The following is a 10,443-nucleotide window of genomic DNA, read 5'->3' as shown; positions in this document are numbered from 1 at the left end:
TAATTCTGAGACAAGGTCTGGCTACATTGCTAAATTGCCCAGGCTGTGCTTGAACTTGGAGTTTTCCTGCCTCAGCCTCCCACAGTGTTGAGATTACAGGCATGCACCTTGATGACCAGCTAAAATCTATATTGTAAAACAAAGTTGACTGCAATTTTAGATCAGGTGACCTGGGATGAACTTGATAGTAAAGAACTGAAGGGCTTCCAACCTGGGCCTTGCAGAGAGGGTGGCAAGAAGGGCCATGCAGCCAGCGCAGGGTGCTGAGCCCAGCACTCACTCATTAATAATACCGCCAGGGCATTCGGCGCTGGGGTTTAAGGAGCCCCCCAGGTGCTCAGAGAGCCAGAAACGGCCATGAAGGAGAGAGGGCTCCAGGTGTGTGCGCTGACGCTGCGGGGGTTCACTGAGACGTGTCAGCTTGACTTGAGGAAGAAATGCCTGTCTCAGCTGATGAGCAAAGCTCTCGGTGCATGTGATTGACAGGTAGGCCAGCAAATGCGGGAAAAGACCCACCCCGGATGTGGTGGCACCAACAATAGACTTACAGCCTGGACAGAATAAAAAGGAAAAGGCTATCCGCTCCATTTTTGGAGGCGCTCCAGTCTCTGTCATTGCCTTTGCAGTCGTCTCCAATGCAGACTCTCAGTCTACACAGACTCACACAGGCTGCAAGCCTCCTGGTGAGGCAGGTTCTCACTAAGTCGCTAAGCTGTCCTGGCTAGGCTTGTCCTCGTGATCCTTCTGCCTCAGCCTCCCAGAGTGCTGGGGTTACAGGCGTGCTTTCTGTAGGGGAATGATCTTCCTCCTGATGCTGTGGTGGGAGGTGGCCCCCGTCAGAGCTCAGCACATCCCTTCTCAGGGTCACTCTGGTGTCACTGTGGGATGCACGCACACAGTAACGCTAGACGGGAAGCTCACAGGAAGTTAACCCTCGGCATGTCCACACTACACTAACAGTCCTACTTGGAGGCCAGCAAGAGTATCCCAAGCCAAGGCCACGTAGAAGACAGCTGTGGCCACATGCCCCTCCCACTGTCCTTCAGTCATTCCCAAGTGATACAGCGACCCTCACCCCAAAATCAAAGCAGTGAACTCTGGGTTGGCTGAGTGTGGTCCTGTGCGTACCCTAAGGGACTAGTATTGTGAAACATCATTATGTTAAGACACTCTCAGTTGAGAAATGTATTCCCTCCCCACCAGTGAGATCCAATTGCTAATAGGAGGGTGGAGGTTAAATGATGGATAGCCAGAAATATAGCCAGTATCAGCCACTCAAGGGCTGTTCCTTTTATGATTTCTTTCTTTTCATTTTTTTATTATTTTTAAAATTTATTTATTATTATTATTATTATTATTGTTTTTTTAAAATGCATGTGGTGCTGGGGATTTAACCCAGAGCCTTGTGCATGCAAGGCAAGACTTCTACCACGGAGTCACATCCCCAGCCCCCTCTTTTTTAAATTTTTGACTGACATATACATATTGCATATAGTAACCAGATGTCACGGCGCATGCCCGTAACCCCAGCACTCTGTGAGGCTGAGGCAGGAGGATCACAATTCAAGCCCAACCTAAGCAATTTATCAACTTACCAAGACCCCTTTTCAAAATTGAAAATAAAAAAGGGGCGAGGATGAAGGCCCTGTGTTTAGTTCCTGGTACCATGAAAATATTGTACCTATTTGTGGGATGTGATGTCTCAATGCATATTAAATTGCAAAATATTCAGGTTAGGAGTACATCTATTGCCTCAAGCATTTATCATTTCTTTGTAGTGGAAACATGCATCATGTAGCCTTTTCTTTTCTTTTCTTTTCTTTTCTTTTCTTTTCTTTTCTTTTCTTTTCTTTTCTTCTTTTTGCAGTACTGGGGAGGGAACCAGGGCTTCATGCATGCTGGGTAAGTGCTCTACACTGAGCTGCACCCTGGCTTCTTCCAGCTTTTCTGGAATATACAGGATATTATCATTTTCCATAGTCACCCTACTGGCCCTGGCAGCCAGAGTGCTGGACGTGAATTTCCCTGAGGCAACTGGAAGTGCTGCAGATTTGGAAGGCAAAAGTGAGCTGGGGCCAACTCTCTGTTGCCTCAGTAATGGTGAGCCTGGTTGGCAAGATTTGCCTTTTAATTTTTATTCTCTAGCAAAATTCCAGTGGTCAGATGCCAGCTGTTTTGGGTTGGATTTTAAAGGCCCCCTACAGGCTCATGTGTTAATTGGTCACCAGCCTGTAGATCTTTCGGGAGGTGGTGGACTTTTAAAGGCTGGAGTCTAGTGGGAGGAAGTCAGGCCACTGGGCGGTGTGGACTTGGAGGAGATGGTGGACTCCACCTCTTCCTCTTGCTCTCTCTGCTCTCTGGCTTCCATGGGGTGAGGAGATTTGCTCTGCCACATGCCCTCCCTGGGATGCGCTGCCTCACCACAGGCCCAGAGAGAGGGGGGCATTTGACCATGGGTTGAACCCTTAGAACCTGTGACCCAAAGTAAACCTTTCCTTCCTGTAAGTTCATTGTCTCAGTCATATTGTCACAGTGATGGGAAGCTGACTAGGTTGTGAGTTCCAAGACAAATTCTGGCAGCTTCCTGATTTCTGAATAACAAGTGAATGGATGGAACTCTGCACCCTGGGCAGTGGCCTTGACGCCTCCCGTATTAATTAAGGGAAAAACAATGGCTGCTGGCATAGATACATCCCATAACCCTGGAGAGTTTTGTTGCTGCTGGATTTTTTTTTTTGTAGTACTGGGGATTAAATCTAGGGCCTTTGCATAGAGGTCCATCCCCAGCCCTTTTATTTTTTACTTTGAGACAGGATCTCACTAAATCTCTAAGTTGCTCAGGCTGGGCTCAAACTTGTGGTACTCCTGCCTCAGCCCCCTAGAGTGCTAAGATTATAGGCATGTACCACCATGCTTGGTGTGTGTGTGTTTGTGTGTGTGTGTGTGGTGTGTGTGTTGAGATAGAATCTTTCTGTGTTGCTCAGATTGGCTTTAGACTTGTAATCATCCTGCCTCAGCCTCCCAAATAGCTAGCTGGGGCTATAGACATGTATCACTGTGTCTGACACTAATGTGTTCTAAGGCAACAGATGTTTTGTTCCTGTGAACTTCCACGGTGCTAATGTGGTTGTGATTTGACCCCAGGGTTCACATGCTGGAAACTTGGTCTTCTGCATGTCAACATTAAGAAGTGGTGAGAACTCAGAGAGCTGGAAGTAGCAGGAGGTGGTTAGATCACTGGGGCACCACCTGTGGTAGGGATTAGTGTAGTTCTCAAGGGCCACTGACTTGTTCCTGTGAGAGCATATTGTCATAAGAGAGCAAGCCTGGCCCCTCCACCTCTCTGGTTTCCTGTCCCCCCCGGGATCCCTTCTGTGTGTGCTCCTGTTACTGTGATGCCATCTTCCACAAGGCCCTCACCAGAGGCTGAAGAATGGGGCCACATGACCTTGGACAGTCAGTTTCTAAACCTGTGAGTTGAGGACACTTCTTTTCCTTATAAAGTACTCAGCCTCAGGCATTTTGTTACAGCAACAGAAAACAGGCTGAGGTCCATGGGATGCTTGGCAATTGGTTTCTCATGTGAGTGAGACTGAGGCCACCCAGAGGCAGAGATCAGGATGGGCTTGCTTTATAAGAGGTATGTTGGGAGCAAGGCTGCATTGGGAAGCAGGGATGGAGCCGCGGAGGATGGGAGGGCTGCGAATGATGCACACAGGGAAAGAATAGGAGAGATGGACAGAGGGTAAGATAGCAGCAGCTTAGAGTGCATGGTGAGTCCCAGAGGCTTTAGCTGGGACACAGACCAATGTGACTCCTGCCAGCAGAGCCATCATTTCTCGGAACCTGGCCTGCCTCAGTGTCCCCGCCATGCTTGGTTTTCATGGGGAGGAGTCTGTGGGAGGTGCAGCCTCTGCCTTGCCAAGCGCTCCACTTCAGAGCCCAGTAGTGGGGGCACTTGGGCAACCTCACTTCCTACAGATCTGGTTTTGTGGTCCCAGGGTCTTTCCACCATGGCCAACCCCTAGAATCTTTGCTTCCAGCTGGTGGCAGGAGGAATTGAAACACATGGAGAATGAATGTACAGGGAGTTTAGAGACCATGACTGGAAGTGGTGCCCAGCCCCTCTGGCAACATCCTAACGACCATGACTGTAAGGGAGGATGGGAAATCGAGTTGAGCTCTGCATCCAGGACTTGTGGAGGGAGGGCTGGGTGAACACGGGTTGAACACAGCACTTTCACCTTCTGGAGTGTTCTCCAGTGGACTAGTCACACAGTGATGTGAAATTGTGCCTTGAGCTCAATTTTGTAGCCTTTGAAGCAACACTAAATGCCCTGTGCTTACTCATTTTCAGCTTTAAAAAGGATTTTTCCAGCAATCTGCTTCTGAATATATTCCCTAAAATGATTGAGAGCAGGATTTTGGAAAGATACCTGTAGACTTATGTTTATAGTGAGATGATTCACAATAGCCAAGGGGTGGAAGCAAGTCAACTGCCTACTGATGGATGAATGGGTGAACAAAATGGACTACACACATACAAAGGAATATTGTTTAGCCTTCAAAAGAGAAATCTTAGCTGGGTGTAATGGTGGGTGCCTATAATTCTTGCTATTCAGGAGTCTGAGGGAGGAGGATCACAAGTTCAAATCTTGCCTGGGCAATTAAGTGACTCAGTGAGATACTGTTGCAAGATAGAAAAAACAGGCCTGGGAGGCAGTTCAGTCTCAAGGTTCTAGATTCAATCCCTAGTGCTGAGAGAAAGGAAAAGAGGGAGAGGGGGATGGAGAAGGGGAAGAGAAAGAAGAAGAAGAGGAGGAGAAGGAGGAGGGAGACATCAACATGGATGAACTTTGAGGACATTTTGCTAAGTGAAATAAATCAGTCACAAAAAGACATACTAATATGTAGGATTCCACTTATATGAGATCCTTGGAGTAATTTTTTTCAGTACTGCGGATCAAGCCCAGGGGTGCTCTACCACTGAACTACATACCCTACCCTTTTTGTTTTATTTTGAGGCAGGATCTTACCATGTTGCCCAGGCTGGCAATGAACTTGCAATCCTCCTGCCTCAGCCTCCCAAGTAGCTGGGATTATAGGAATGTACTGCCATGCCCAGCAAAAGGTAAATTTATAGAGATAGAAAGCAGAAGAGTAGGTGCCAGGGCCTGTGGAGTGGCATGGGGAGCGTCTTAGCCACTTTCTTGTTGCAGGACACAATAGCCAACACCCACAAGTTTGAAGAAGGAGAGGTTTGTTTCGGGTTATTTTGAAAAACTGGGGTCAGCAGGCTGAAACACACTAAGAGCATGGCGGAAGGAGCTGGGCGAGGAGAACGGCTCACTTCATGGACACCCGGAAGCCGCAAGGGAAGGGAGGAGCCCAGGAAGGAGATTCACCCGCCCAGGCCACGCCCCCATAACGACCCCTGCCGTGCCTCCCAAGAGCACACTGAGCAGCTGAACTCAAGGGTGGATGAGTCCACTGTGAGTATAGCGGTCCTAGGATCCAACCACCTTCTGAAAGCCCTGTCTCCAAAACATGAGACCTGGGGACAATTCCAGACCCAAACCTCAAGGAGGAGGTCGAGTTTACATTAGATCAGATGAGGAAGGTGTAAACGTTCTGGAGATTAGCTGCACAACAGTGTGTGTGTGTAACGCTACTGAAATACACATGTGATAAGCGCACTGAAGATTCTTCCTGCGTTAAAGCACAGACTACTGGTACTTTGACTTCTTCAGCACCTGTTTTTTTTTTTATGATCTTTTCTCTTAAATCTTAGTTGTTCATCATCTTCCTGATCTCTCTTCTTCAGTTCTTCAACTTGTCAGAGCTGTTCTGAAGTTAGCACAATCTCCATTCGCTGCATGTCTCTCATCAGCAAATACTGAGGTTCCAGGAACTGGTCATTGGTCTTCTGCCACGTGTGTTTTAACTGGTGGTGCTGCTGTTGCTCTTGCTCCAAGAGATGGCAAACTTCATGCAATTCTTTCCGAAGTTTTTCAGCGTCTTCCTGAAGAACAGATTTCTGAGTATTCAAAACAGCTACATACCTCTCTAGATTGGTCCTACAAGATTTCTCAGCTTCCAGATAATGATTCAGTTCTTTAACCTTTGAAGCCTCCAAATCTTTAATTTTGTCTTCCACCTCTGTCAGTTTATCTTTCAAAGCTGCAATTTCCTTTTCCATGGGCATCACAACAGACCGAAGTTTTTCAGCATCTTCTTGGGCCTTTTTCATTTCTTTTTTTTTTTTTTTTCCAGTACTGAGAATCAAACGCACAACCTTGCGCTTGCCAGGTAGGCGCTGTGCCGCTGAGCTAAATCCCCAGCCCCTTTCATTTCATTTTCTAAATTTTCTTCTTCTTGGCCTTCAGACAGCATTTGCCTCAAATCAGCTATTTCTCTTTCTGCGGATTCTCGATATTGTGCCCACTGTGTTCGCTCCTGTTCCAGGCTGAGGTGAAACTGGTGTTCATAGTCATGAACTGTTTCTTTCACAAGAGCCTGAAGCCACGCAACTTCTTCCCTCCTCTGCCTTTTCACTTCATCTATGGCTTCTTGTTTGATATTCTCAGAAACTGCGGCAATAGCCTTAATATTCTCCACCCCTGCTTGTGCTTTCCACAGCTGTGTCCGAAGGTGTCCCAAATCATTCTGCGCAGCTTGTAGCACTGCATTTTGCCTCTTTAGATCCTCTTCTTTGGCCAAATATAACTCCTTAAATTTTTCTCTCTTTTGATTAAACTCTTGCTCAAGCTGCTGCTGTACATGTAAAAATTCTGCATTAATTTTTTCCAATTCGTTGCTGAAGAGAAAAGTCAGGCTGGGGAGCCAGGCCCGGCTGCGCCATGGCCAGGCAGCCGGCCACGGGGAGCAGAGCTGGGCTGCCGTGGGCTCAGCTGGCGGAAAAGGCGTTGACCAAGTCACCGCCTCCACAGCCCAGGGAGGAACCGCTAAGGCTGGAGCTGTGGGCACTGCCACAGCAGTGGGCAGAGATGGACCCGAGCGTCAACCTCCACCTCCTCATCCTGACAGCAGGTGAAATATACATTTAAATATGGTTATGACGATCCCTGTTTTACTACAATAAAAATTCTTTGAGACTGTTAAAAAGTTTTTTTCCCCCATAGGCAGTTAACTGGGATGGTGAAGGTGGAGGGTCAGCTTGACTGGCTTTGGCAGCAACCCTGGGTAAAGCACACTTCTGGGTGTGTATAGGTGGGTCACAGAGGGTGACCTTGGGGTCTCCATCTGGGCCCTTGCTCCTTCCTCTCTGGCGCTGTTCCTCGGCTCTGCTTCCTGCACCATGAGCTCAGCAGCTGTGATCCTCCACCCGCTTCCACTATGCTGATTTTGCCTTGGAGCCCCTGACCATGGACTGAATCCACTGAAACATGAACCAGATAAACCTTTTCTCCTTTAAGTTGTGAGTGTTGGGTGTTTTGTCCCAGCCATGGGAAAGCTAAGACACTAATCTTGCCTGGTCTGTGGAGGCTTTTAGTTTACGTAGACCATGTGTTGCTGTACCAGGAACACTTGCTATACCACCTATGCCACAAGCTCTCGCCTCTTTCTAGAGGTTTCACATTGTCCCTTACACTGTAGCAGACTTTACCCTGTATCGAGCTTCCAGGACCTGCCTTTCTTCATCCAGTGCTTTTTCTTATAGTCAGAATCTGTTTTACCTCCTCTGTGACAGCAAGAGTTCCTGGGGAACTAAAGTACTTTGAGAGCATTCTGCTATAGTGACTGTGAGAAGTGGAGGATCACTACCCCAGCTCCCTCCCCTCAGCTGAGATCATTGTCAAGTGCATGCTGTCCTCGGGCTCCTGGACCTCCCTGTAAGAGCAAGCTTCTGTGTACACAACAGTAACTCATTTGCTAACGCACCCTTTACAGGGTGTCTTTGTATCCCTGCTTTTTTTTTTTTTATGGTGTTTTGAGACAGGTTCTCACTACGTAGTCCAGCCTGAACTTGAACTCACTATGTAGCCCAGGTTGGCCTTGAACTCATGGCAGTCCTCTTGCCCCAGCCTCACAAGTGCTGGGATTACAGGTGTGCAGCACCACATGGCTCTGCGTTTCTGTTTTAATGCCCTCCTCTTCCCCCTCCTCTCCTAGCTCTGGAGATTGAACCCAGGGCTTTCACAGTGAGCTACACCTGTAGCCCTTTTTTAAATTTTTAAAATTTTGAGACATGTTGCGGGGGATCTCACCAAGTCACCCAGGCTGAGCTTGAATTCTTGATCTTCCTGTCTGAGCCTTCAAGAGTGCTGGGGTTACAGGTATGTGTGATCCACCACACCTAGCTTTTAATTCTCCATTCTTTGATGCTTCCTGTGGCTACTTCCTAAATATAGGAGTCTACTTATCCTCAAATTCTTGTCTCAGATTTGGCTTCTGAGGGAATTCAAATTAGGATGCTTGCAATGCAGACTGAGAATCTTACATCCATTCAACCTGAACACAATTATTTGTGTGTGTGTAAACGAAGTACACTTTTTTAAACACCTGGAAGGCAAATAAATTGGTCCAAATTGTCTTCTGGGCTATAAAATAATGAATAACAAAAGTTTCATTTTTCTTACTTTTTGACCCTGTGGAAATTTATTTTGTGGAAATACTCACAATTATATGCAGAGATTTGACTAAAGAAAGTTCTCCGCCATTTTTAAAGCCTAGTTATTAATACATATTAATTGTACAGATTAATGGGATTCACTGCAGCGTTTCCATACACGCGTGTATTTGGAAAGCAGAATTTAGAAAGATGGGAAGCCTGTAAGGAGTTGGAATTGTTCTGGCACAAGACTTAGTCATGAAGTCTCTTACAGCTTGTGGAGTTAGATCTCAGCAGAGCTGTGTGTCCTAGAAATGGCTGAATTGACATGTGATGTAAATTAGGAAGGAAAAAGGGTCTCTACTATCAACTCAGAAATGATAAAAGTGTCTTTTTTTTTAAGTGTTAGGGATTGAATCCAGGGACCTTTACACTGAGGTACATCTCTGGCCCTTTTTATGTTTTATTTTGAAACAGGGTCTCACTAAATCAATAAGTTGCTCAGACTGGACTTGAACTTGAGATACTCCTGCCTCAGCCTCTCAGAGTGCGGGGATCACAGGTGTGCACCCACCATGCCTGGTTTCTTTTAGTATGTTGACAGGGGTCTTGGAGGGTCCCCCTTCAGCATGTAACTGCACTGAACCTCAGATATTTTTCTAAACACTAAGAGCATCTGCTTACCTACCATGTGTCCACTGATAACCTCAGAGGAAAATTCCTATTTTCTGACCTATTTTGGAGACTCCAGAGCTGTTAGTACCTGTACAACACTGAACAGTTTCTTTGCCAAACACTATATAGATATTTTTGTTGTTGTTCTTTGTTTGTTTTTTGCATTGCTGGAGATGGAACCCAGGGCCTCATGCAGCTGGCGAGCCTACCACTGAGCTACACCCCAGCCCCCAACACCACTCCAGTGGCAGGGAAACTGTCAGTTTTCCAGCTCAGGGGCACCTGTGGTGCTGGGCAGCCCAGCTGGCTCAGCTGCTCCGGGGCTAATGCAGGGCCTCCTGCCCTCCTGAGTACCCACCCACAGCTGCCAGCCCCTGCCGGCGGCTCCTCGCAGCTGCGCCTGCTGCTGGCTGCCTCAGAGCTGGGTCTGGAGTCCCTGCCTGTTGAGAGGCTTGGTCAAGAAATGGAAGCAGAATGTGCATTGTTTTCTGCTACATAGAAGTTCGCTGGCTTTCAAAGCCAAGGCTTTTGAGACACACGCTTGTTGGGGCTTTGGGTAGAGGTTTTTGCTGTTGTTGCTCTGGCTTTGAGATCACTTGGACAGGGACACTGAGAGAGGGCCTGGTGGTGTTTGGTGCTCACCTGAAGGAGGGCGGGAGATCAAGGCTCTGCAGTCACCACGGTGAATGTGATGAAAAACGTGAGGATTCTTGGGTCAGTTTGCCATCTGGAAGAGGACACGAGACACCAGCTCTGTGGAACGTTTTAGCTTGGGCAGAAGACTTCTTCAGACTGGTGCGGGGTGACAGAAGTCTGGAGAGCTATGATTGAAAACTGGTTTTTCCCACTGGGCATGGTGGAATGGGCCTGTAATCTCAGCATTCGGGTGGCTGAGGCAGGAGGATTGCCTTGAATTTGAGGTCAGCCTGGACTACAAAGCAAGCTCCTGTCTCAAAAAGAAAAAAAAAAAGTTCCCCCATTGCAATACTGGCATAGCGGGGACTCATATAGGCCTTGATTCCATCTCCGTGTCCCCATGTCCCAGCCTCTTCACATTTGTCTGCCACATGCTGTTATGGTTTGGGTAAGTGGCTCCTATGAGTTGATTTTGGTTGCCAGCCTGTGGTGTTATTAGGAGATGGTGGAACCTTAAAGAGGAGGGGCCTAGTGGAGGAAGTGAGGTCACTGGGGCGGGG

At 47.5% G+C, this 10,443-nt stretch overlaps 1 pseudogene; it reads right to left on the bottom strand.

Moving 5' to 3' along the window:
* Positions 1-5,836: 5,836 nt before the first annotated feature.
* LOC102014892 lies at positions 5,837-6,881 on the bottom strand (annotated as a pseudogene).
* Between the last annotated feature and the right edge of the window lie 3,562 nt (positions 6,882-10,443).

Source organism: Chinchilla lanigera, unplaced genomic scaffold (assembly GCF_000276665.1).
Source record: "Chinchilla lanigera isolate Chin_1 unplaced genomic scaffold, ChiLan1.0 scaffold00014, whole genome shotgun sequence".
Lineage (NCBI taxonomy): Eukaryota > Metazoa > Chordata > Mammalia > Rodentia > Chinchillidae > Chinchilla > Chinchilla lanigera.
Note: the sequence above shows the minus strand (reverse complement) of the source record. Positions and strands in the feature narration are given on the sequence as shown.